This window comes from Lepidochelys kempii, chromosome 22, assembly GCF_965140265.1.
Source record: "Lepidochelys kempii isolate rLepKem1 chromosome 22, rLepKem1.hap2, whole genome shotgun sequence".
Lineage (NCBI taxonomy): Eukaryota > Metazoa > Chordata > Testudines > Cheloniidae > Lepidochelys > Lepidochelys kempii.
This window is the reverse complement of record NC_133277.1, coordinates 19821118-19848752: the sequence shown is the minus strand read 5'-3', so window position 1 is coordinate 19848752 and position 27635 is coordinate 19821118. Positions and strand designations below refer to the sequence as shown.

The following is a 27635-nucleotide window of genomic DNA, read 5'->3' as shown; positions in this document are numbered from 1 at the left end:
TACATTGGCCCCACTTGATGAACAGAGACCAAGTTAATACCGACAGTCACTGCTCCACTCTCGCACGCACTGCCCTGCATGATTATCATCCACTCCTACTTCTTCATGGCTCCCGAGACACAGCCTGTGGGGATGCACACCTAACATGCCTCCCAGTATCCTATGAAGGGAGAAGGCACTAGGAAAGGTAAGGACAGAAAGGTGGGGTGTGTGTTTGTGTTGGCCAACATACTAGAGAAGAGAGAGAGACAGAGAGAAAAAACATGGAAGGAAGGCAAGTGACTCACCACCTGGAGTCATCCTCCTGGATCAAACCTTCTGCTGCAGAGGACACACCGCTCCTGGTGTTAAGGAAAAGTTAGCATATGTGACTCCATTTTGGTTTGGGGCCCACCATTGTCTAAAAGCAAGCACTTCATGCACCAGGAGGAGTGTTTCTTAGATACTGCATTCCTGTGAAAATCCTCCCCCCGTTGTCTCCAGCCTGTCTCGACTCCTGGTTTCTGTTCTCTCTCTGTTCCTAACTCCCTGCCTCCTGACCTTGATGTGGGCCTCCCATTCTGATAAGAAAAGTTACTGCTGCATTGCTTTAGGACCATGTTGTGTAGTTGAAGTAATGGTCTAGCACGGGGAATGTACCTAGCAGGGATAGGTGGTAGATAAGGGAAGGGTTTGTCTATTGGCTAAGGTTTCCGATGCACTAGGGCAACGTGCTTTGCAAAAAGGTATATAATCTCTGTATAACCTGCATGTGGGGTCCCCTGCTGATTAGCAGGGGGGCACCGCGCTCGAGCATAATAAACTTAGTATTTTGGGGAATTCTGCAGTTGTGAACTTTGTTTGTGTGCCTCAGCCTATACTCGAACTGTGCGTGACCTATTGGGTATAATTCGCGGCAGTTTGTGTGCATGACCTGTCAGGTATAATTTGTAACACTGGCCAGAGAAATGACCAGCCCCTGAAAATGGGGACCTTATCTCCCTCGTAACCACAGCTAGTCAAGAACATCTTCTTACAAACCCAGCCCCAGCTAAAGGGGCGTCCCTACCAGGAGCGAGGTGGGCCGTGAGCAAAGCAATCACCAAAATAGACACTTACCTCACTGAGGGTGGCAGCTCTTCCGCTCCCAGTTGGACGACTTTTCCGTGGCATCAACAACGCTCACGATCTTGTCGCTCTCTTTCCGTCGCATGAGGGCAGTAGACTCCGACGCTTGTCTTCTTTTCTTTTGGGACTAAACCCAGCAGAAGAGGGAACAAAAAAAAATTAGCATCTCCATCTGCAATGTCGCGTTGTCTCTTCATTTCATATCTCCCGTATCCCAGGGCTCCGCCCTTAACTCATCTCCCATTACTACTTTACAACTGCAACTGGAAGATACCCATTGTAACGGCACCCAAAATAGTCACTTTGCTCAGGAGACTCTTGTCCCTTCCCCAGCCTTAATCCCAGAGACTCGTAGCCAACGAGGAAGCACACGGCCTGTGAGGAAAACTACAGTGAGTACAGATGACGAATTCAAAGCACTGACTTCTTACTCACAGCCAGTTAAGCAGAAGGCAGAAACATGAGGACTATTCATGTCTCCTTAGAAGGATGGTCAGGTCCACTTCTGCCAGCGTCTCCTCCGACTAGGGCTTCTCAACGATTCCTCTGCAAACTAATAAAGCCAAGCAAGAAACCATCACTACACAGAGCTCTCTCGGTGTGTTTAATCTTGCCCTCATCCCTGCCTCCCTCTCCCATCTCTGCTTGGGACTGTGTTCCAGTCGTCCAATAAACTTTCTGTTTTACTGGCTGGCTGAGAGTCACGGTGAATCGCAGGAAGTGGGGGTGCAGGGCCCTGACTCCGCCACACTCCATGACACACTGCCACCAGGGCAAGAAGCTCACACAACTTTGACCTTCTTGGGTCTGACTTCGAAGCATTCAGCATCCCCTTCCACACCGTGGGCTTCCCGCAGCAAGTCTGCCCGGACGGGGCTTCTGGGGAAGCCAGAGGGCCCTGCCCCCCAGGCAGCGTGACTCTCAGCCAACCAGTAAAACAAAAGGTTTATTACTCGACAGGAACACGGTGTAGAACAGAACTCATTAGCACAGAAATCAGTGACTTTCAGCCAAGTCCACCTTAGGGAGTCATGGGCCAGATGCCCTGAACTCCCCCTCTTCGGGTCCCCCCAAGCAGACTGCCAGCTTCCAGCGACCCAAAGTCAGACACCTCCATTGCTCCTCCTCCTTGTCTTTGTCTCGTTTCCTGGGCAAAGAGTCACCTGGTTGCATCCCATTTGTTACAAATTACACCCGATTGGTCACGCACACTCCAAGTCTAGGCTGAGGCACACGAACAAAGTCCACAACTGCAGAAAGAAAAGGAGTACTTGTGGCACCTTAGAGACTAACCAATTTATTTGAGCATGAGCTTTCGTGAATTACAGCTCACTTCATCGGATGCATACTGTGGAAACTGCAGACATTATATACACAGAGACCATGAAACAATACCTCCTCCCACCCCACACTCCTGCTGGTAATAGCTTATCTAAAGTGATCATCAAGTTGGGCCATTTCCAGCACAAATCCAGGTTTTCTCACCCTCCTGCTATTACCAGCAGGAGAGTGAGTTGTGGGGGGGGGGGGGGGCAGAGGGTGAGAAAACCTGGATTTGTGCTGGAAATGGCCCAACTTGATGATCACTTTAGATAAGCTATTACCAGCAGGAGAGTGGGGTGGGAGGAGGTATTGTTTCATGGTCTCTGTGTATATAATGTCTTCTGCAGTTTCCACAGTATGCATCCGATGAAGTGAGCTGTAGCTCACGAAAGCTCATGCTCAAATAAATTGGTTAGTCTTTAAGTGCCACAAGTACTCCTTTTCTTTTTGCGAATACAGACTAACACGGCTGTTACTCTGAAACCTGTCACAACTGCAGAGTTCCCAAAGATACTAAGTTTATTATGCTCGAGCGTGGTGCCCCCCTGCTAGTCAGGAGGGGACCCCGAATGCAGGTTATACAGAGATTATATACCTTTTAGCAAAGCACGTTGCCCTAGTGCATCGGAAACCTTAGCCAATAGACAAACCCTTCCCTTATCTACCACCCATACATGCTAGGTACATTCCCCGTGCTAGACCATTACTTCAACTACACAACATGGTCCTAAAGCAATGCACCAGTAGCCTTTCTTATCGGGATGGGAGGCTCGCATCAAGGCCAGGAGGCAGGGAGTTAGGAACAGACAAAGAACAGAAACCGGGATTCGAGATGGGCTGGAAACAAGGGGGCGGGTTTCAAAGGAATGCAGTATCTAAGGAACACTCCTCCTGGTGCATGATGTGTTTACTTTTAGACAATGGTGGGCCCCAAACCAAAATGGAGTCACATATACACATATGCTAACTTTTCCTTAACACATTCCTGGGTCTCCGGTTACGAAAGGCACCGTGTGACGGGTTCAGTCACAGAGACCCCCATGGGACTGTCACCCGATGTGCTGAAAATACCTCTGAACCTGTTTTACCTGCCAGCTTGTGACTTCCAGAACCCTGTCTTGTTGAGCCAGACACACTAACCTGCTGCAACACAGACTCAGGGTCTGAACCACGCCCCCAAAGCTGCAGACTTTAAGTGAAAACAGCTCAGCAGCTTACTTGTCTCCAGCACCCAGATACCAAGTTCCCAATAGGATCCAAATCCCAAATAAATCTGTTTTACTCTGTATTAAGCTTATATAGAGTAAATTCATAAATTGTCCACCCTCTGTAACACTGATAAAGAGATATGCACCGCTGTTTGCTCCCTTTGGTATTAATCACTTACTCTAGATTTATTAATAAAGAAAAGTGATTTTATTAAGTATAAAAAGTAGGATTTAAGTGGTTTCAAGTAATAACACACAGAACAAAGTAAGTCACCCAGCAAAATAAAGCAAAAACACGCAAGTCTAAACCTAATACATTAAAAAAAAAGGATTACAGGTAATATCTCACCCTCAGGGATGTTCCAATAAGCTTCTTTCACAGATTAGACTCCTTCCTAGTCTGGGCCCGATCCTTTCCCCAGGTAGTGTTAGTTCCAGCAGACATCTCAGGTGGTAAGCAGGGGATTTCTCATGACTGGCCCCCTTTGTCCTGCTCCACCCCCTTCTATAGCTTTGGCACAAGGCAGGAATCTTTTGTCTCTCTGGGTCCCCACCCTTCCTTCTAAATGGAAAAGTACCAGATTTAAGATGGATTTCATTATCAGGTGACATGGTCACATGTCACGGTAAGACCCCTAGTCTCCATTCCCCATGGGCTGGCCCACATGTACACAAGAAGGCTTTCAAGAAACTAAGGCCATTTACAACTGATTGTTTCTGGAGCACCCTTAATGGCCTCTACTTCATATGTTTACATCAGTGAAACAATTTTATAGCTAATTCTCCTAACTCCAGATATAGAAATAATACATACAAACAAATAGGATGAACACACTTAGTAGATTACAAGCTTTCCAATGACACGATACAAGGGGTATTTAGCGTGAAGCATATTCCAGTTATGTCATAAGCATATTTCCATAAAGCATATGGAGTGCAACGTCACACACTGGTCATGCAGGCAGCCTCACCAGCCCCAGAGGTCTCAGCCAAAGTCACACATCCCTATTCCCACCACCAAGGTATTGGTGCAGCACACAGGGAAACTGAGGCACCCGCCGTACTCATGAAAAACAGTAAGACTCACTTAAAACATAACAAGGAAAAATCCCCACTTTCTCACACCCTCTATCCCTGCTCCTTCTCTGTTATATTTACATGGAAAAAATGGTAAAAAGCCCAACTGCTATTCAGCAGAATCCAGTGCAACGTGGCAACAACTGGGAATGAGGCAATCTGTCCCTAGTGGGGGAACCTGGTGACTAACAATCACTTTGCAGAGGGAGAAAAAATTATAAACGTGATGCTCCAAATTTGGTTAGACTAGAAAAAGTGACGGAGCTTGTGTCCAGTGGTAAGGAAATTTGCTACGTTACCCTGGACGCTATATGGGCTATTTTCTTTCTTGAAAAAATAGTTGTGTTTTTATATCAGGATCGCAAACTCCATGGAAAACCCTAGTGGTGTCAAGGCCCAGATAGATTTAACCTCCATGTACCTAGTAGAGATCACTCCTGGTTCCCCCACCTGGGACTGATGGGCATTCCTGTTGGAGGGACGCACATTTCCATGACAGAGGACGAAGGAGTTGATGAAAAACACTGTGGGCTTCACTCCAAGGAAGGGTGAGCTGCAAAAGGGAAAAGCTGACAACTCACCTAAAGGAGCTGAGATGCCACAAATGCTGCCTTAAAGTACACTACTTGGGAATTAGGAAAAAACAATGTTTTCTGAACCCGAGAAAAGATTTTCATGGTGTTTATCTCCCTTGCAGCTTCTCTGGTGATAAATAAGAGAAGAGTTGTGATGGAAGAATTTTCCACATTCACAGCATTCATGGGGTTTCTGTCCTGTGCAGCTCCTCTGATGTGTAATAAGGCCTGAGCTCCGACCGAAAGTTTTCCCGCACTCACAGCATTCATAGGGTTTCTCTCCTGTGTGTCTCCTCTGATGCGTAATAAGGTTTGAGCTCTGAGTGAAGGTTTTCCCACACTCACAGCATTCATAGGGTTTCTCCTCTGTGTGGATTCTCTGATGATGAATAAGGGTTGAGCACTCAGTGAAAGTTTTCCCACACTCACAGCATTTATAGGGTTTCTCTCCTGTGTGGATCCTCCGATGTTTTATAAGGGCTAAATGCCAAGAGAAGGTTTTCTCACACTCAAAGCATTTACAGGGTTTCTCCCCTGTGTGACTCCTCTGATGTGCAATAAGATGTGAGTGCTGAGTGAAGGTTTTCCCACACTCGCAGCACTCGTAGGGGCGCTGGCCTTTGTGGATTCTCTGATGGCAAATAAGGTGTGAGCACTCAGAGAAGGTTTTCTCACACTCACAGCATCCATAGGGTTTCTCCCGTGTGGATCCTCTGAGTGCGAATAAGGTGTGAGCACTCAGTGAACATTTTCCCACACTCACAGCATTCATAGGCTTTTGCCCTTGTGTGGATCCTCTGATGTTTTATAAGGGCTGAGTGCCAAAAGGTTTTCCCACACTCACAGCATTCATGGGGTTTCTTCCCTGTGTGGATCCTCTGATAGCAAATGCTGAGTGAAGGTTTTCCCGCACTCACAGCATCCATAGGGTCTCACTCTGGTGTGGATTCTCTGGTGGGTAATGAGGTGTGAGCGCCTCCTGAACTTTTTCCCACACTCAAAGCCCGTGTTATTTCTCTCTCCCGTCAGGATTCTCTGCTGGGCTGTGATTTCCTTGAGGCCTTTGTGAGTTCCCCGATAATTAATAGATATTCCAACTTTCTGTGCTGGCTGGTTTCCCTGCCGCTTCTCTGGCCTGTGCTGCCCCTGAGAGCCTTTTCCCTGCTCACAACTCCTGGACACACTCCCTTTGCATCCTTGCAACAACGCCCCATGTGGTTCCACTTGCTCATCTTCCTGCTGAGGATTCTGCTCCACGGTCTCTCTCACCATCCCATCACTTCCTGGGACAGAGAAAGAAAAACCTTAGAAACCAGAGGGAAAAGGGGAGAAGAAACCAAGAGAACAGCTGAAGATGGAAAAAAATCAGAGACTGAATTTCCCCCAACTCTTCCCCAAAGGGGCGAGAGGAGGGGATCAATTCTGCATCCAGCTCCCATCCAAACACTCAGGGAGATGGCAGTTTGGGGAGGGAACTACTGCCAGGAGTTAGTCAAGATGGGTACCAGAGTAGCAGCCGTGTTAGTCTCTAAGGTGCCACATGTACTCGTTTTCTTTTTTCAGGATGGGTAGGAAGCCATAAACAGTATTTGCCCAGAGGATATGACACCTGCTGGGGACCATCCTGAACCCAGAGACCTCACAAGGTCTTTGCTGGGAATCCCAGCTGTCTCCTTAAATGATCCGTCACCCATGCAGCTGCCTCTCAGGATCTCTCTTTCCTCTGAGCCCTGGAGATCTGGGGCCCACGGCTCTTCCCCTCGTTCCAGCTGGGAGATGACATCGGGTTTGGAAACTGGAAACCCTGCTTAGGGGAAAGAAGACCAGTGAGATCAGGTAACAAGAAAAGAAGAAATTACACAACTTGTGTATTAACGATGGTTCTCGTTAGGATATAGATATTCAGGCCTGTCTGCAAAGGCCTGTACTTTAAGAATTTAGGTGTATTCTTATCACTTGGCTAGTTAGAGGTATAAAAGAAAGAATTAAAATCACTGTCTGCCAGTGTAAGGTCCTTCTCTTACTGTGACAGTCTGAGTCCCTGTTCTTAGGCTAAGACCTTTGACGAAGCAACAGAGGCAGCCATAAGCTGGGAAGTGACCGGTCACATCCTCACATTCCAAACTAGTCACATTGAAATAAGGTGCTATTGGGCTGTTAGGAATACACTCCTGTCCTGATAGTGCCTATCATCTCCAGAGAAAGGGAAGTGCCTAGAAGATGTGAAACGAAACTTAGTTTGATAGCATCCTGTCTGGCAAGAACTCACTTATCAATAGCTGGGGTGTGAAATCCTGACTTCTGTATTGTTTTGTCATTATAGTTCCCACTTCGTTGTTGTTTGTCTGTATAATCTCTGTCTGGTTCTGTGATTGTTTCTGTCTGCTGTATAATTAATTTTGCTGGGTGTAAACTAATTAAGGTGGTGGGATATTATTGGTTACATAATCATGTTACAATATGTTAGGATTGGTTAGTTAAATTTCAGGAAAATGATTGGTTAACGTATAGCTAAGCAGAACTCAAGTTTTACTATATAGTCTGCAGTCAATCAGGAAGTGAGTGGGTGGGTGTGGGGAGGGGAAATGGGAACAGGGAATGGGGCTGGGGAAATTGGAATCATGTTTGGCTAAGGGCAGGAATGGGAACAAGGACACAGGTGTAAGGCTCTGTGGTGTCAGAGCTGGGAAGGGGGACACTAAGGAAGGAAACTGGAATCATGCTTGCTGGAAGTTCACCCCAATAAACATCAAAAGCACCTTTGGACTTCGGATATTGTTGCTCTCTGTTCATGTGAGAAGGACCAGGGAAGTAAGTGGGTGAAGGAATAAGCCCCCTAACAGTTCTTTGAGATGTGTCTCCCTATAGGTGCTCCACTGTTGGTGCTAGCCATTAAAAATAGCTGTGTAGACTGGTGGCTTTCCACACTACTGTGCCCCTTTCAGGAGTCTGATTTGTCTTGCGTACCTCTGAGTTACGCCCCATTTAAAAACTACTTGCTTATAAAATCAGACATAAAAATAACAAAGCGTCACCTATCAGGGGGTAGCCATCTTAGTCTGTATCCACAAAAACAACAAGGAGTCCGGTGGCACCTTAAAGACTAACAGATTTATTTGGGCATAGAATTCAAGGTAACATTTACAAATTGGAGAAGTGAGCTGAATGAATGAGATGAAATTCAATAAAGACGAGTGCAAAGTACTAGACTTAGGGAAGGAAAACCAAATGCACAAACGACCAAGTGGGAAATAGCTGGTTACGAGGTAGTACTACTGAAAACGATCGGGAGTTATAGTGGATCACAAATTGAATCTGAGTCAACCACGTGACTCAATTGTGAAAAAAAAGTAATTAAGCACTGGAATAGATTAGCAAGAGAGGTGGTGGAATCCCCATCATTAGAGGTTTTCAAGGTCAGGTTGGACAAACACCTCAGTGCTGTGGGCTGGACTAGATGCCCTCTCATGGTTCATTCCAGCCCTACCGTTCTACGATTCTATGCTGGGGAAATGTTTGGTCACTAGATTACAGCACTGACTGGTCCCTCCCACTAGCACTAAACCAGCGAGACATTTTGAAACCCTCCCAGTAACAAAGACTGGGAACTGAATGGGAGAGAAGAGCAGAACAAAAGGAGTGATATTGGGGGATTCCCCCTGACATTGTCCCCAAGGCAGCAAACTCCTACAGGAGTGTGAGAGAGAAAAAAATGGTAGGACAGCAAGCAACTCACCTCCTGGAGTCATCCTCCTACATGAAACCTTCTGCTGTGGATGCGACACCGGTGCTGACCAGAGAAATGAGCAGCCTCTGAAAATGGGGGCCACCTTTCCTCCCTCGTAACCACAGTTAATCAGGAACTTTTCCTTACAAACCCAGCCCTACCTTACGGAGCTTCCCTACCTGGACTCAGGTGGGGCGTGAGCAGACCCCTCACCAAACCAGACACTTATGTCACCGACAGTGGCGTCTCCTCAGCTCCCAGATGGACAGCTCTTGCCTGGCATCAACAATGGTCACAGGCTCGCTGCTCTCACTCACTTTCCATCGCACGAGGGCAGTAGACTCTGACTCTTCACTTCTTTTTCCTTGGTACTAAACCCAGCCGGGGGGGGAGGGGGAGATGGGGAAGAAAAAATATTAGCATCTCCATCTGCAGTGTCACATAGTCTCTTCATTTCACATCTCCCGTATCCCATGGCTCTGCCATGAACCCATCTCACGTTCCTACTTTACAACTGCAACTAGAAGGCGCCCATTGTAATGGCACCAAAAATAGTCACTTTTCTCAGGAGACTCTGGTCCCTTCCCCAGCCTTAATCCCAGAGTCTCGTACCTAACGAGAAAGCCCACGGCCCGTGAAGAGTACTACAGCGAGAACAGACGAGGACTTGAAAGCACTGACCTCACAGCCAGTTATGCAGAAGGCAGAAACATGAGGACTACTCATGTCTCCTTTGAAGGATGTCCAGGCTGCTCAGGTCCACTTCTGCCATATTCTCATCCGGCTAGGGCTCCTGGACAATTCCTCTGCAAGAGCAGCTGCAAATGCCAAGCATGAACGATCATTACACAAAGTTCTAATGGTGCATTTAATCTTGCCCTCATCCCTGCTTCCCCCTCCCATTCCATCTGCATGAGACCCACTCAATAAACAGAGACTGAGTCAACACCGACAGTCACCGCTCCACTCTACTATTCACTGCCCTGCATGATTTTTGTCCCCTCCTCCTTCTTTATGGCTCCCGAGAACAAGCCTATGGGGATGCACACCTAGCACACCTTCCCGTGTCTTATGAAGGGAGACAGCACAAGAAGAGGAAAGGAGAGAGAGAGTCCATGGTGCTGATTGATGGAGAAGTTCTGAGGAGGACTGAGGCTGAGGGGCAATAGGGGAGCAGGTGGGGGATAAGCACAGGGATTGGGGCCCCTGGCAGTTGTGGGATGTTGAGTTGTGGCTCCACCCGTTTGGGTTGAAGTGGGGGCATGTTGCTTTAGGACCTGCTCAGGGGGCATGGGAATGGGCAGGAGCAGGAGGGCAGGGCATACGGGAGAATAGGAGATTTTGGATGTGGAGGGTTAGGGTGCAGGTCCGCCAGGGGGAGAGAATGAGAGGGTATTAAAGAGGACTTTATCTAGGTGAGTGGTGGACGGTGTGAGTTCCTGGAAGGATAGGAGCAGGAGATGAAGTGGTTTTAGAGGAGGAAACTGAGGCACACAAGCCAAGGAGGGAAAGCAAAGTTGATGGGGGGTGGATGGCAAAGGGTGCCCCACTGTAACCTACTGTCCCCAGTCATGGGAGGGGTCACCTATGCCCCTCACTGTGAGGTTGGCTGCTCCCACTGGCAGCACAGCTCAGGGATGCTCCCTCTGTGACTCGCTGTTGGACATATAGAAGGCACTTCTCATAGCAGCTTGTGCTTCTCACCATGCCCTGGCAGCTACAAGTTTCTGGCTCCTCACTTCATGGTGGGAGAAAGCACAAGACACTCCATCTATCTTTTTCTCCTCGATCCAACCCCCTGCTTAGTGCCTTGCCTCTGCTGTGACATCTCAATACAGAGATGGGGCAAAAGGGTACCTGCAAAACTCCTGGGCTATCTCCCCTCCAGCACCGTACATGTGGTTCAGAGTGAAGGGGAAAAGGGAGTAGCCTGTCCTCTCTTCCCATATGTTTAGTCATTTATGATGTAAAAAAACCTGCTGTAATGATACAAATGGAGAAACAGATCTTACTATACACTATAACAGAGATTAAGTGGTAGTTATACAAAGGTGCGTTAAAATTAGAGCTGCTAGAGCATAGTCCCCCACCACACATTGTTATTTAAAAAAACTACTACCAACCTATCAGAATACATCCTTATTCCTTAGAGTAGGCTGCCAGCGGATAAGCATGACTGAGATACTAAAGAACTCAGAGTTATATGTAGTTAAAATTTTCTGTATGTTTCGCAGTGTGACTGTTCAGCCTCAGTCGTGCTTGTTTCCCCATCTGTAGAAGGTTAAGGATTACATCCTCCTCCTCCCAGCCAGAATCTAGTGTCTAAAGCTGATTTCAAGGCAGTAGTAGACCTTTAGGATCACCGCTTTGTTGTAGGTTTAAAATTAGAATTTTGAAATAAGTAAAAGAATGGAATAATTGTTTTATCCTGCATTGTAGTTTGGTGTTCCTGTTCAAATAGTCTGTGTAAATCAATCCTGCTTTGTACATCAATGAGGAATGTGTGTGTTAGAAGAAAAGCATTAAGGCCATCACCGGACCAGATGTTCTAGGGAGGACAGACATAAAGGCGTGTAGCCAGACAGACAGCCCCCCTCTCAGACCAGCATTGCTGGGAACACAAGGGAGCCAAAACAACAGGGCACTTAACATCAATTCCAGCACAGCCTCTGAAGCTGTGAGAAGCACAAGTGTGCTGCTACAATGTGCCTCTGGGAACATATACAACGATTAGGCTCACAGCAGACAAAGAAGCTGTGACAGACATGGCTCTTAGCCCCTACTAAATAGCGTGATGCACACACCCCAACATCCTAGGTGGGAAAATATTTACCCTAATAAAAGGAATGTCCAGTAGTCAAAACTTATTGTTTCTCTCCCTTGCAAGTGTAAACTACTCTTGCGAGAGCTGGCCTCACCCAGACAGACCAGCCCCAATTTGGCATAAGAAAGGAGAAAGAGAATAAAGGAGTACAGAGGTATAAGTATGGGACCTACAGCACCATGATTTTTGAGTGCTTTTCACTATCAATCTGCTGGTCAGATAAGTGACAGCCTCCCAAGGCTTCTGCAGCTAAGAGGGTCCCTAAGCCTTGTCCCTTATTCGTCTTTCTGCGGAATTGAGTGACCGATCCTGGCTTGGCACCACTGGAATCGAGAGATGCAAGGAGGGTAAGAAGCACCCACACCTGGTCTCCTATCTTTAGTGTACACATATTTTGAAATAGAGCTCTATACTTTGTTCTCTTTCTTTGGGATTGTGGCTTCAGTTTTGTAACTTGTTTGTGTGTGTAACATCTCTAAATTTAAATAAGTAGGCACTAGCAATTTTGTAACCACATGATTAGAATCTAGTTTAATAAATTTTGGTAACCATTTGTGCATAAGCCTGACTTGTTTCTCTGGTTTACTGTAAAGCAGCCAACACAATTAAAGAACCTCAGCCGTTTTGGCTATAAAGCCTGGCCATTAGGTGAGAGTACTAAGAGCCTAGCGTTGAGTTGTGCCGCCTCCACGGGGCAAACTCTTGGGGCGCCTGTCAGTCAATCCTGACTGCCCACTGCGAAGGAGCTCTGAGCTCTAGCAGTTAAAGTCACGGGTGTTTAGGACCTTGGGGCATCCGTCAGCCTAGCCCGGGCTGCCCAACGCGAAGGGACAGTGTGTCCTAGCGGTTAAAGTCACGGATGGTATAAAACGGGCATAGCTGGCACCTCACCAAACATCCTTGGCCATCGGCCAACAAGGCGCCAGGAGATTGCAACACGCCCCTATTGAGATATCAAAGTTGGGCACATTGATGACTGAAAAATAAGGCAAGCACCTACCAATTGTGACAAGATAGCTGTGATCAAAACCAGCATGGGGTAACTCCCCAAGAGACTGATGAAGGAATAAAATAAAAAAAATAAGAACAATTTAAGAAAACAAGCACTTGTCAAACGGCAATTCATTACAGCATGATGATGCAAAACTCATTGGTCCCAATGAAGGAAGTTCACTATATAAACATGGTGCTTTGCCATGAAGTTTTGGGTTCGTCCTGCCAAGACTTCCCCAGAGCATTGTGTCGTGACTGACAGAACCTGGCTCCTCCCTACCCGTGATCAACCTAGCTGGCCACTCGGTTGCTCTGGACTCTGGACTGGTAACACAACATAGACTGGCGGGACAATGTGTGTGTGATTGAATGCATATGCTAATTGTTGTATCTCCAATAAACGCAGCATATTGCCTTTTCCCCTGAAAAAGATCCCATGAGCTTCTCATAAGCATACCACAGTAGGGGTGGGACAGTGGAAGAAACGGGAATGGGGGCATTCTGGGGAATAAATTTTCAGTGCCCAAGTGGATCTTTGCAAACTTGTCTATATGATGAATTTATGTATTTTTAATCACACCTCCAGCTGCACCAAGTAGCACATAGGGCACCACATTCTGCAAACAAAGGTAAGAGACTACAATTCCTTTGCTGCATCAAGGCACACTGCACTAGAAGCACACATGAGAAGCAGCAGCAGCTTTAAGTCCTTGTCCTGTTCTCCCCCTCCCCCCACGCGCACGCACACACACACACACACACACAGTAGATCTGCACACAGAGCTACAGCCATCTCTGTCTCACTCACCACGGGACACATGCAGGTGAACATATCTATAAAGGGAGGCTGTTGACCAACAGGCAAGGAGAGCGAGCATGTTGGCCAACATTTTAGAGACAAGTCATGAAGGAAGAACAAACATCAGAGTGGTAGGCGTGTTAGTCCGTATCAGTAAAAAAGAGGAGTCCTTGTGGCACCCTGGAGACTAACAAATTTATTTGGGCATTTCCAAATAAATTTGTTAGTCTCTAAGGTGCCACAAGGATTCCTCATTTCAGCACCTGTAGTCACCTTCCTGGTTCCAGGCTTCTCCTCAGGAGGACATGCTCCCCCCTGCCCTGGGAGATCAGCTACTCCCAAAATGGGGAAATTCTCCTCCTTCACCCAGAACGAGCAGGAAACCTTTTATTAGAAACCAAGCCACAGGTAGAGGGAAGCAGGAGTCTGTACTCAGCCTTTACCACACATTTATCTTCAAGGCCAGTCAGGGTAATGCACTGGTGGTGTTCCCAGGAGCAACAGTGACACCCGGTGGGTGGGCAATCAGGATAATGCACGGACTGCTTCTGCCCTGGAGCAACAGCGACACCCAGTGGCAACTCAGACTGTTTACTCAGGAGCAGCAGTGACACCGATGGCTAGTCAGGGGTAATGCATGTACTCTCTCTTCTATGGAGCAGTGGTGACACCCAGTGGCCAGTCAAAGTAATGCACAGAGTGTTTCTCAGAAAAACCAGTAACACCCTGTGGCCAGCAGTGGGCAGTACCAGCCTCTTCTGGTTGTTGGGGAGGGGTGGGGACAGAAAATTGTGACAGCAGCAACCCGCCTTGCCCTGCCCTGCCCCTCCCTGTGGCTCTACCTCCTGCTCCTCCTCAGTGAAGTGCCAGCCCCGCCTCCTCTCCTCCAAGGCCTTGGCCCATGGCAATGTCAGAGGCCAGAAGCCAGAGTCGGGTAGGGTGAAGCAGTTGCTGCACTAGCTACTGCCATCTTGTAGGCAGCCACAGTACTTCCCCATCTTGTCCTCCTGCTGCTTCGGGCACCGGGGCTGTGGCTGCTCCTCAGTTCCCTACTGCCCTTTGACTGCTCACAGCCTATAAGAGCGTCCCTGGTGTGGGGTCCCGCTACGGGACCAGCATAGCCCTCAGGGAGCAGGACCCAGGAGCAGGACCCAGGGCCAGAGCACATCAGTCTGGGATGCTGTACTGAGCTGTGGACCCTCCACCTGCCCTGGGTGGTGCACCCTTGTGAGCGGACGCACAGGACAAAGGCTACTCTCGGTCCCCCCTGCTCATGTCTTCTGAAGCAAGCCAGAGTCGGTAGGGAGGAGGACTAGAGTGGCGTCACCAGGGAAGCTCACTCAGTGATGTAGAAGGAAGAGAGTTAAGGACTGAGCATCTCTGGTTACAGGCAAGTTGCTCTCCACATAGTTACCATACTTCAAGAAGACTCCATAGCACCAGGCAAGTCCTTGAGAGGGGACCAACGACTCCCCCAAGCTTATTGTGCCTCACATAGATGCAAAGGCCTTTTCTCAAAGAGCCACTCCATGCTAAGAAGAGTCTTTGCAGCCCTCCCTCATTACTGAGCAAATTTCTATTTGCTCTTACTCCACAGATCACTGTCTGGTTTCCATCCCCCAGGATGGCCTCAGGGTGGGTGCTCCTTTTGGTCTCTGCCACAGGCTGGCCATTCTCTCATCTACCCAAAGTCAACAGGAACTGAAAAGAGAAAGAGAACACTTATAAGCTAGGCCACCACTGCTGCGTGCACACAGACAGATGTACTAGCTGGCTGCTGCTCATTGGAGCCCCCTTCTCTATTCTTCTCCAGCCTATCCAGGGCCTAAAATGCTCATTACTCATAAGGAACTGCAGCCCTCCAGATCTCTGCACACCCTCAGCCAATGACACCCATGCCTGCCCAGGATGGTTCTCTGAAGAAAGAAACGGTTGAGTAGGGAACTGGAGAACAACGTGGTCTCCAGCGACTCACACCAGATCACATGGAAAGACAGAGCAGAAACTACAAAGCATCTCTACTTGCTCGCAGGTCACCCTCCTTCACATTTTGTTAGGGGGAGGAAGGGGACACTCCCAGACAATTACCAGCCTATCAGAGTGTGATGAAGCGGGACTGTTCTTAATGTTTCCTCTGAATATTGTGGGGATGCCTCAGTTTCCCCTATGCAGCTCTTAAGTATCTAGGTGGTGGGATAAGGGTGTGTGATCGTTGCAGAGTCCTAGAGTGTGCAGGGGTCTGGACACAGAGAGTGGCCCACACCCTGTTTCCTGGCAACTGATGGCCTGGCCCCTTCCCCCCTGCAAGGTGAGAGCTAAAGGGTTGGAGAACAAAGGAATCAGGTGACTTCCTGGCCTGGGAAAGGGACAAAGCTCAGAGGAGGAGGAACGGGAGAGAGTCACTTTGAGGCTGGCTGGGGACATGGAGTGAAGTGCAGACGTGGTTGTCTGGCTCACTGCCCCCCAAAAATGGAGCCAGCTGAGGGGTCCTGGTCTCTGCATCTACAAGCTCTGTTTTAGATCATGTTCCTGTCGTCTAATAAACCTTCTGTTTTACTGGCTGGCTGAGAGTCACGTCTGACTGCAAAGTTGGGGTGCTGGACCTTCTGGCTTCCCCAGGAGCCCACCTGGGCGGACTTGCTGTGGGAAGTGCACGGAGGGGCAGAGGATGCTGAATGCTCCGAGGTCAGACCCAGGAAGCTGGAAGTTGTGTGAGCTGTATGTCCTGAAGACAGTCTGCTCACAGAAAAGAGACTTCCCCAGAGTCCTGACTGGCTTCGTAGGGAGCAGTTCCAGAGCATCACCCAGGGACTCTGTGACAAGTGGTGGTAGCAGTGGGATGTACTGCACCCCGTGGGTGACGCTTCCTGCAGTAAATGACTGGAGAGCAGTAAAACGAAGGGGGATTGATGAGGACCAGGTGTGCTAAAGGCTCAGAGAGGAGCTGTTTTGGGGGCGATTAACCCCTGGGAGTGTGTGACCAGCAAGAAGGACTGTGCAGTAATGGGGTCCCCCTGGGGACTGTGGTGAGCAGTCTCGGGGCAGATGAGCCTGCGGCTTGGTCCTGGGAGAGAGAGAAGGACTTTTGCCGTAACAGGGTTCCCCTGGGGATTGCAGCGAGCAGTCCTAGGGGCGGAGGATTCTGCAGCTCGACCCTGTCAAAGAGGTGGTGACCTCGAGAAGGGCTGGCACACTAGGGGTTCTCCCTGGAAACCGTGGGGAGCTAAGAGCACAGGGGCCTGTGAGTCCACAACAACTTGGCAACAGCGGAGAGACGGCCTGTCACCGTCTCCTTAAGAAGGACATTGTAACCCTGTGCAAAAAGAGAGAGTTGAGCTGTGGAAAGTTCACCAAAGCAGAGTTAATCGTGCAGCAAGCGGGCGGACCTGTGAACACCGACGGGCCCTGCGGCTTTTCGCCAAGCAGGACGGCAGCGCCCGCTGCTGTGCTCTCCGCTCCTCCGCCCAAGCAGCCGGAATCAGCGCCGCTCGGCCCCAAGCTACTTCCCGCGGGCGTCCGCTGAGCTCCGACTGCACAAGGCCATCATGTCTCCGCCCCACATTGCTCTCAGAAAACGTCACTTGGTGACAGCCCAATGGGAGATTAGCTCCGTCAGAAAACGCCACTTAGTGAGGACCCTATGGGAGATCATCTTTCAGGAAAACGTCACCTCACTAGGCCCAATGGGAGATCAGCTGTCAGAAAATGCCGGGCAGGCCGGCAGCGCTGCTCTTCTCAAAAATCGCGAGACAGCGAGCGCCCCGCCCCCGTCCCGTAGCGGCTCTTTCCGAGATCTCCCGCAGACACTAACCGTTTTCCAACCTCGGAACTGCCGCGTGCCCCAACCGCTGCCCGCGCGCTTCTGTTCCAGGGCCGCCGTCACGACAGCGCACATAGGACGCGGGCAATTACACCCCTCACCAGACTCCATCGGCGGCGCATTGAAGAGAGAAAAGAAAAGCGACGCAGCCCCTAACCCCCCCAGACAGAATTTTAAAATACCACCCAGCTCCCGCCAGCTCGTGTCTCTGAAGCACGTGGAGCGCTCAGCGCGCCTTCCCCAGTCGGGCAACGGGCTTCCCAGTCAGGGTGACCACACTCCCAGCCGGGGCGGGCTCTGCCCAGGCGCGCTTCCAATACGTTACACTAAAAAATATGGGTCCCAACCGCAAAACTTACTCAAATTTTACCCCAGTGTCCCCAAACTGCTGGCTTTTATTATGCAAATAAGATCCTGCCGCGCTCAATCAACTCTCCGTGTTCTCCAGGGGGAGCCCGCCGCCAGAGACCCACGTTAATATTTAAAATTAGCTCGTGCCTCGCTCCGTCAGTTCTCTCAGCTCTCCAGCAGGTGACGTCGGAGAGCTCCGAGCTCGCTCCCTCCACCTTTCTCGCGTCAGCTTCAGGCCCCAGGTTCACAAATGCATCACCCGGGCGGGATTCTAGCAGAAGAATATCACTTACTCACTTGGTTAGCCGTTGAGGAATGCGGTGCTGCTCTGAGGGGACGTACTTGCATACTTGGGATATTATTGCAAAGATACCATTAGAATTTCTGTTAGACCATTTTAAAGGCAATTTATATTTGGTAAAACCCGTTTTTAGTGAAAGAAATGCTGTCCTGACAGCACGGTTACTGCGGCTACAGAACACTTTCCCTCCTGGGTGAAACAAGAAGTTAGAATTCGAAAATTACATAGTTTGTTGCAATGTTGGTATAGGTTTAATTTCGCTTATGTGCAGGTTTGTTTAAGACTGACTGCTTTGGTTTATTGTTTTGGTAGGGTTACCATATTTGAACATTCAAAAAAAGAGGACACTCCACAGGTGGCGGTATTTGCTCTTGCCCCCTTCCCCACCCCCATTCCAACCCCTTCCCCAAAGTCCCCATCCCAACTCTGCCCCCACTCTGCCCCATTGGTCCCCTTCCCCAAATTCCCCCCAGGCCCTGCTTCCTCCCCAAGTGCTCCCCCTCCTCCCCCATCCCTCCCAGCCATGTGAAACAGCTGTTTCACAGCGCAAGTGGTGGCAGCTTGCCCGGAGGGGGGGGGGGGGGAAGCAGGCACTCTCTCAAGTGATCAACATTCACTTTCTTTCTTGAATGATCAACTCTTCTTTGGGGAAAATAATGGCTAATCCTGGACATTTAAAAATATTTAAAAATTCCTCCCAGACGGTGATTTAAGAACCAAAAAGCCAGGCATGTCTGGGAAAATAGGATGTATGGTAACCCTAGTTTTGGTTTGTTTTTTTTTTTTAGTTGAAGTGGAGTTTTTAATTGACGTTTACGGGACTGGAATGTCTGCCATGCAATACCAGTATTGCAGTATTCAACTATTGCAGTACCAGTATTTTGGCCAGTATTCAACTATTCAATTGCTTTATAGGTGGTTTTAATAGTAGGACTTATTTATGTTATGTTATTTTATTTTATCATCCTGCTATAGCACACTTTTTTGATAATTTATAGCATGTGTTTTTTTTTTAAACAAAATAGCTTTTCTTAATGTTTGGGTTTTAAATTAAGCATTGTTTGCAGTTTCAAATGTTGCTTTAGATTTTTGGTTTCTGATGGGATATTTAAGAGGATTTCGGATTTAATACTAAAATTTGGACAGATTTAGATTATTTAGATGGACTTGGAGTAAATCCTGTTTACTATTTTATTTTAATAAAGGTTATATTGCTGTAAACCCTGGCCAAGGGGGAGAGGAGATGAGCTGGCCTTTAACAAGGAGCAGAGGCCTGGCCACCATGAGGAGTGGAGCCAGGTGATGAAGGGGGCACAGCTCCCCAATTTTTTTTCTCTAGCCCACCTCACCCACCACCCGTCCACCAAACGGCAAGAGACTGATGCACACCTGCTGGCCATTCTGCTTTACCCCGACAGGCCACTGGGTGTCACTGCTCCTCCCAGGGAACCACCTTCTGTGCATCATCCCGACTGGTCACTGGGTGTCACTGCTGGTCCAAGGGAACCACCTTCTGTGCATTTGACCACAGGATGTCATTGCTGCTCCAAAGAAATGTGATCCGTGCATTACCCTGACTGACCACTGGCTGTCACTGTTGCTGCAACGGAAACACACTCTGTGCATTACCCCAACTGGCCACCTAGTGTCACTGCTACTCCATGGACAACACCACGCTCTGTGCAGTACATTGACTGGCCGCCGGGTGTCACTGCTCCTCCATGGGAGACCCACAGTTTTCATTCGCCGAACCGGATAGCTCTCTGGCCACCCAGCTCTGACGACAGTGCCACCACCAGCAGCATCGCGGAAGTCCCCACACACTCGTATGCGCCGCCCAGAGCAGACAGAGGGCTCAGGGTGCCCCACGGCAACCCAAACAGACCCACTCCGCCCCAGGCTCCTGGGCCCTGCCGCCCATGGTTGATGCTCCCCGAGGGCTCTGTGAGAGCCAGGTTACCCTACCAGGGCAGCTCTTGGGGGATGCAAGCAGTCGAAGGGTGGCAGGAGGCTGAGGGGCAGCCCCAGCCCCAGGGCGAAGAGCAGCAGCAGGAGGAGGAGACAGGGGACCACCCCAGTTGCCCAAACCATGGCACCAGCCAGCACCTCAGTCACCCCCCACTGGCCAGGAGGAGGGAAATGCAGGGGGTGGGGGAGGAGGCAGGGCTGGCACTTAAGAGGAGCAGGGAGCGGAGCCATAGAGATGGGTGGGGCCATGTGGCAAGGGGGGGTGCAGCCCCCCCAATTTTCTGTCTAGCCTACCTCCGCCCCCCACTGCAAAGAGGATGGTGCCACCCACTGAGGGGGAAAATTAGGGTTTGAGGGTTTAGGGTTGGGATTACAGAGTCAGGGTCTAGGGGCTGGATTAGGGTGAGGGTAAGGGGGAGTTAGGTTTAGGGTGTGGATTAGGTTTGGAAAGGGTTAGGGGTTGAGAGGGAGAGTTGGATTAGGGGGAGGGGAGGATTAGGGTTCTGGGAGGCAAGACTGAGGGCTAGAGGGTTGTGTTTAACATGAGGGTTAGGATTAGCTTTAGGGATTAGGTTGAGTAAGAGTTTGGGTTCAAAGGTGGGTTAGAGTTAAGGGGTTAGGGTTATGGTCAGGGTGGGGATTATGATGTAATAGGGTGATGGTTGGAGATCAGGGTTAGTTGAAGGGTTAGGATGCAGGGGTCAGGGTTGGGTTGCCTAGGGTGAAGGGAGGGGTCAGGGTTTAGGGTTGGGTTGTGGTGTGGGATAGGGATGGGGTCAAAGGTTAGGGGGAGGAGTTGGGTTAGAGTATTGGGGAACAGGAATTAGGGTTTGGGATTAGGGTTAGCAGGTGAGGGCTCAGGGTTTGTCTTTTTTGCTGTTCTAATTGCTTGAATTGACCATTCTGTATCATAATTTCCTGTAAATGTAGTTTAATTCCTTTTATTGACTTTTCAAAAACATTAGTTTCATTATTATTATAACATCACCTATGTTTTTATTGTGACGCAGTAAATTACAGGTTTTAATACTCAAGGTTTTTTGTTTTTTAATGTCAGGCTATTATTTGTGATCCTATCACTTCAATGCTGCCGGATTTCCTTGGTTGCCTCAGCCCTGGTCCAGAAATAGCAATTTGTGACGGATGGTATCTGCCCTGTCACAGTTTCCTACCCCATGAAATCTCTATATTAAATTTGGACCTCAATAAAACAAATGTTTTCTAACTTAGAAAAATGTATTCAATTAGAAAACTCATTTCATGAGTGTCCCAAGTTCAAATAGATATTTCCCAGAAGTAGCATTGTGAGAAGGCATACCCATCTGTCACAATTTGCTACTCCTAGACCCAGGGCTGGTGAATTGTGGGAGTGGCAAATTGCATCAGGGCAGCAAAAACTTGTTATGTAACCGCAACTGGTAGGAAATTGGGACAGGGAGCAGTTTGTAATAGTATGTCCTGACACTAAAGAGGAGATGCTGGGATGTCTCCCCCCACCAGACATCAGGCTCTCCACATTAGGGACAGTGGCTGCCAGGCCAGCTGGGCCCTGGGCTGGGGCTCCAGCTGGGGGCTGGTCTTGGTCTCTGTGGTGAGCAGGCTACTCTGGGAGCAGGAGAGGGTGAGATCTGGGGCAGGCACTGGAGCAGGTTGTTCAGCAGCCAGGAGCCCACGTGCTTGACCGTCCCTGAGCAGCTGAGGAGCACAGTGTGCAGCTGGTCCATGCACCTGATGTAGCCACTGCTGTAGTGCTGCTCTGTGGCCACGCTCTGCTTGGTGGTGGCTGCAAGAGATGGATCAGTGTCAGAAACAGCTCAGCAAATGGGGGGCCAGGAGCTGTTGTGGCAATCAGCTACAAGCCAAACCCACAAACCTGCCAGCCTGCAGCATCACCATCTGTCCTCCATATGCCACACACATCTCTCCATCCCTCCTCTGTATGCCAGAGATGCTCATCTATCCATCTCCATACACATCTCTGTTTCTCTCTGATTTTCCATGCAGTGCTCAACACAATTAGGCCCAGACCTGAGTGAGGCTTTTGGATGCAGCAGTACTGGAGCTGTAGGGTGACAGTGCATCTCTGGGCATCTCTAGTCTCAGCCCCTTTTCTCTTGAGCCCGAAGCCATGACTCTGAGTTCACACCTCTGGGGCCCAGACCCCATAGCCCTGAAGACACCCAACCAGCCACTTTTGCTCTGGGATCCCATTATAGCAACAAGAATCTTCCCAAAGTCCCCATGAAGATTGTGGGGGAGTGACACCTTGAGCCTGGCAGGCAGCATAAACTCTCCTCAGCATGGCATGGACCATCCCTGGGGCAGACAGATCCTATATGACCCATTGGAGACTACGGGGGGCAAGAGAGTGCATCCCACTGAGCCTGATAGGAGGTGTGGATCCTCCCTCTGGGTGGCATTGGGGCAGACAGACCCTCCCCCAAGATTGATCCTCACCAGTCCATGGGAGACTACAGGGTGCTAGGGAGTCATTACCCAGGATGTTGCTCTGTTGCAGGCTCCCCATGTGCTACACTGTGATCTCCAGCACGTCCGCTTTCTCCGGCTTGGATTGCTGCAAGGTGTGGAGGGAGGCACCATTAACAAGTGATAGCAGGTACAAGGATTTGGGGACTCAAGGTGTTGGGGTGTCACAGGTGGGACAGTGCCATGTGTGTTTCCATCCATTTCCCCCCCCCCATTTGGGCAGTGACCCCTAGTTGCTATTTCACACTTTAAGAAAAGAACCAGATGCCACTGTTTGTCACACGGTAATTTTATTTAACATAGAGCATTCTTCATCAGAAATTTACAACCCCCACCTTGCCAAGCACCTGCCCAAGCCGGCACAGTCTCACTGATGACAGCAAACATCCCAGTATAGGGGTGCGCAAACGTTTTGGCCCAAAGGCCACAGCTGGGTGGGGAAATTGCATGCAGGGCCATGAATGTAGGGCTAGGGCTAGGGCAGGGGGTTTGGGTGCAGGAGGGAGTGCAGGGTGTGGGAAGGGGGACAGGAAGGGGCTCAGGGCAAGGGGCTGGGGCAGAGGAGGAGTGCAGGGTGTACAAGGGGGCTCAGGGCAGGGGTGCAGAGTGTGTGAGCAGGTTCAGGGCAGGGGTGCAAGGAGGAGTGCAGGAGGGGTCTGGCAGGGGGTTGGGGTGCAGGAGGGGTCTGGCAGGGGGTTGGGGTGCGGCAGGGGGTTGGGGTGCAGGGGGGCAGAGTGCAGCAGAGATGAGGCAGGGGGCTAGGGTGCAGGGGGTTGGGGTGCAGCAGGGGGTTGGGGTGCGGCAGGGGGCTCAGGGCAGGAGGGGTTTGGGGGGCAGGGTCAGGCCCAGCGCCGCTTACCTGGAGCAGCTCTGGGGTGGCAGCGGCACACACCGGGGCCAAGGCAGGTTCCCTGCCTCCCTGCCCTGGCCCCGCGCTGCTCCCAGAAGCGGCCGGCACCACGTCCCTGCGGCCCCTGGGGGATGAGGGGGACAGAGAGCTCCTGCGCTGCCCTCGCCTGCAGGCAACTCCCCCGAAGTTCCCATTGGTCGCGGTTCCCCATGGTGGGTGGCGAGGGCAGCACGTGGAGCCCTCTGTCCCCCTCCTCCCCCATTGGCCGCAGGGATGTGGTGCCGGCCGCTTCTGGGAGTGGCACGTGGCCTGTGGTGCCACAGGGGTGGAAATCCCACGGGACAGATTTGGCCCGCAGGCTGTAGTTTGCCCACCCCTGCTCTATAGAGCACTGAAGTTTCCCCCTAGCCAGGGTATTATCAGTCCCCAAATAGGCCACCCCACTCTGCCACTCCCACGGAGGCTTATAAGGGAACCTGGGCCAGACTTCTGCACGGGGCTCCAGACCAGGGCCCCTCAACACGGCATCTCAGGTCTTCAATCTCCCAACCCCTAACTGCTCCTTCCCCAGATGGCTTCCTATACCGCCCGCTGCCTCCGACCTTCTCCCGATGGCGGCACAGCCTGACCTCTTGCGGCCTCGCAAGGGCACCGCCCCGGAAAGGGGGGGCTCTGCAATGACCAATGGGAGCTAGAGGCCAGAGGACCCTATGTCTCCCATGGTGCCCTAGGGCCCGCCGTGGCTGATGGGAGACATAGGCCGACAGTCATTGATTACGCTGCTTAATTCTCACAGGTCATTCTCACTTCTCTGGGTTTTGGCTGCACGTGTTTATTTAGCAAAACTTGGTCCTAGAGTCCAGTTTATAAATTGTACTTTTCTCTCACTTTAAGGAACATGGAATGTTTAAGTTAGCTTTAATTTTAAAATATTTTTAAAAGGGACACTTTTGATTGTGCAATGATAGCTTCAAAAAATATCCTCCAGGTCAGTTCTATTCATGTCAGTACATTTCTTTCAAAATCTGAAAAAAGTGTGTTATGTGTTTGTGTTCTATTCAGATCTTAGCCTGAGTGAAATTGAAGCACAGGGTTCAATCCGGATTGATTTAGTAGCAATGATAAAACCATTTTTCACATAATTTGGCTGCTCTCACATGCCTAAGAATGGTATTCTCCAATCTCCCTCCCCTCCTCAGAAAACCAACCCAACCCAACCACACATTCTCTCTCTCACCACATCCCTGTCAGATATCCTAATCAGCTCCCCACTCTATTAACCTTTCCTGTATGCACCACTAATTACTTTGCATCCTTCCCCTACAACAGGCCCCTGGGGTGTTACTCCAATCACCTTTCCACATGATTCTCCCTCCAAACCTAAACACATCCCCTTTGTGCGTCCTTTACTATAACCATTTGCGCATATTCCTTGAAACTACACCTCTGCACATCCAGAGTCTCCCACGTGCATTCCCCCCAAAACTACACGCTTGCCTTCTCCCCATCTCTGATTGCATCCCTAACACCAACCATACATATTCTTGTCCCAGTGGGTTACTGCAAACTCCAAACTTCTACCTGTCTGCTCACCCAAAAGCAAGTCCCTGCTGAGTACTTTTGCAAACTTCTCCCCCTTACAAGTCTCTGTCAGCACCCTATATTCATCCCTGCATGCTCCCCCTAAAAAGTCCCCCTTCAAGCCCTCCCTAACTAAGTCTCCCTCATGTACTCCTGCTGAACCTTTTTAAAGTGTCTCCACATACATATCCAAGTGCCCTCTTCCCTTCATCTGCTGTACCAGATAGCTCCCTCCTGCACCACTAATGTTCCTGAGCTCATATCCCAAAATAGGAACTGAGGGATTCCCTTAATCATTTTCCTATGTGCTACTGTCAACTCATCTTAGCCATCTCCATTTGCAACCTTCTCCACTCTGCCACCGTACCTGCTCTTGCAAATATCTCTAGGTGTGTGTGTGTCTCCTTAACACTCTCCTTGTGCTCCCCCCATAGACAGCTCCTTAGATGTTCTAAACAATCCCCCATTCCCTTCAGTTGTTCATGAATGCTTCCACCCCAGACATCCTTCCTCTTTCCTCTCTTCATGTTCCAGGGGATAATAATATTACTTTTTATACAGCACTTTTTTCCTATCTATTCATACATTCAGTAGTCAGTTAAAAGATAATGGGCCACTGGATGAGGCTCAAGAATATGTAGCATTGTTCATAGGTTTTCTAGGACCAATTTGTTGTTGCATGGTGTGCAAGTGGCTTTTGCTATATCGCCATCACTCTATAAGACATTTTTACATAAAGGTCACACAGCTGCTGGTGGCCGGCTTACCCTACAGGAGGCTAGTTTTCTATTTTTTTCACAGCAGTGAAGGGCAGATATGTGGAAAACAATCATACAAAGATTAAGAGTACCATTTATTATGTATAATAACCATAACCATGCTAGAAGTGTAGGATTCTTCACCTTAGTATTAGTGCAGGGGTTCAGCACCCCGCAGAGGGTTCTGAGATGGTTACATAGGGGGTCACGAGCTATCAACCTCCACCCCAAACCCTGCTTTGCTTCCAGCATTTATAATGGTGTTAAATATATTTTAAAAAGTGTTTTTAATTTATAAGGGGGGGGGGTGTTGCCCTCAAAGGCTTGCTGTGTGAAAGGGGTCACCAGTAAAAAAGTTTGAGCGCCATGGTATTAGTGGAATCAAGGACACAATGTATCCTATATAGACTTGATACAGGATATGGGACACTTGATTAGAAATAAGACATGTCTCAGTATAGGCTACATCCTATTTCAAGCAGAATTAAGTTTCCATACAGGGAGGTCTAATGAGTTGCATCACGTAACAGGTTAAAATGTCTACCAAAGCTGTTGCAGAGGCAGGTGGAAAGGAGGAGCCAACAGCACAAGGTATACAGCAGAGAAAGTAAAGAAGGAACAGAGCTAACTATTTCACGGAGGCAACTAATGCTGCTGGAGTGTTACATCACCCACACCACAAACTTGTATGGGTGCATTCCCCCCCACCGCTTGCTTCTCTGAAAAGTGGTATATTGCAGAAGAGATGGACTGATAGGACTAGTCTAGTCACACAGCAACTGCTGAAGGCTTCATCTCTCATTAACTATTATTCCAGTACTACAGTATATTGCAAATTCCATAAGCTGTTAAATTTAACAATTGGGGTTGTTTGTTTTTTGATTTCTGGCTATTCAAACCTTTTCAACAAACTGCAAGACATGTGAGGTGAGGACACAAGATACTGTTTATAACTCCCATTTAGTTTAATAAGTTAACAAGTTCAGGCCATTACACAGCAATGGAACTCTTCTTAAACATTTACAAAGGTGCAGAATTTCATTAGTTTAATCTTTAAATAAATCATTGTACTTGACTCTCTTAAATAGCTAAACAGTTCCTATTTTTCTTTGCATTGAAATCTGGGGTTAAAATAATCCACCCACAAAGAAGGCATCAAAGTACAAAAGAGCACAAATGTGGGGCACTAGCTCAGGCTCAATGTGGGTGTTTGCTCCAGAACCTGTCAAGTGAGCAAAGCAAGCAGATACCTGTGAAAGGAGTCCTGGGTTGAGGGGCACTCATGTAAAGGGAGCTACAATATCACAGGGGACACACCAGCTTTTTATTTTATTTTTAAATCAGGGGTTTCACTGAATCTCTGCTACCAAGGATAGGACACTTTCACTGTATATTTGTTATGTACAGGAAGGGAAGAAAAAAAAACACAGCTGAAAGGAACAAATAAGGTCTAAGTTACAGCTGCTGTCCCATCTGGGATCAGATTGGCTTACTAGTTGCCCACAAGTCCCCAGCTCTATGGATTTGAAATCTAACCCAAAGAAAGATGTTTTCACAGGAAACAAGTCCCTAAGTAATGATTAACTCAGAGGAAATAGAAGAAAACCTCCATATACACACACACACACACACACACACACACAAATATGCTGTATATATGTACATGCATAGTCTAAAGTAGTAATTAACTTAGCTGAATAAAGAGTGAACAATTTGCAGAGGTTTGTATAAAACTTTTCACTACCCACATCTTCACCACACTTTTTTGTCCCATTCTCTGCCTGGATGTAGTCCCCCTTCCATTACCTCTACTCATCTGACTGTGAATTCAACAGATATTTGTAAGAAGCACAGTTTTCTCCCTCTCTCTCTTTTTTAAACATACC

At 49.0% G+C, this 27635-nt stretch overlaps 1 pseudogene; it reads right to left on the bottom strand.

Annotated features, from left to right (window-relative positions):
* Positions 1 to 3823: 3823 nt before the first annotated feature.
* Positions 3824 to 17401, bottom strand: LOC140901767 (uncharacterized; annotated as a pseudogene).
* Positions 17402 to 27635: the final 10234 nt, after the last annotated feature.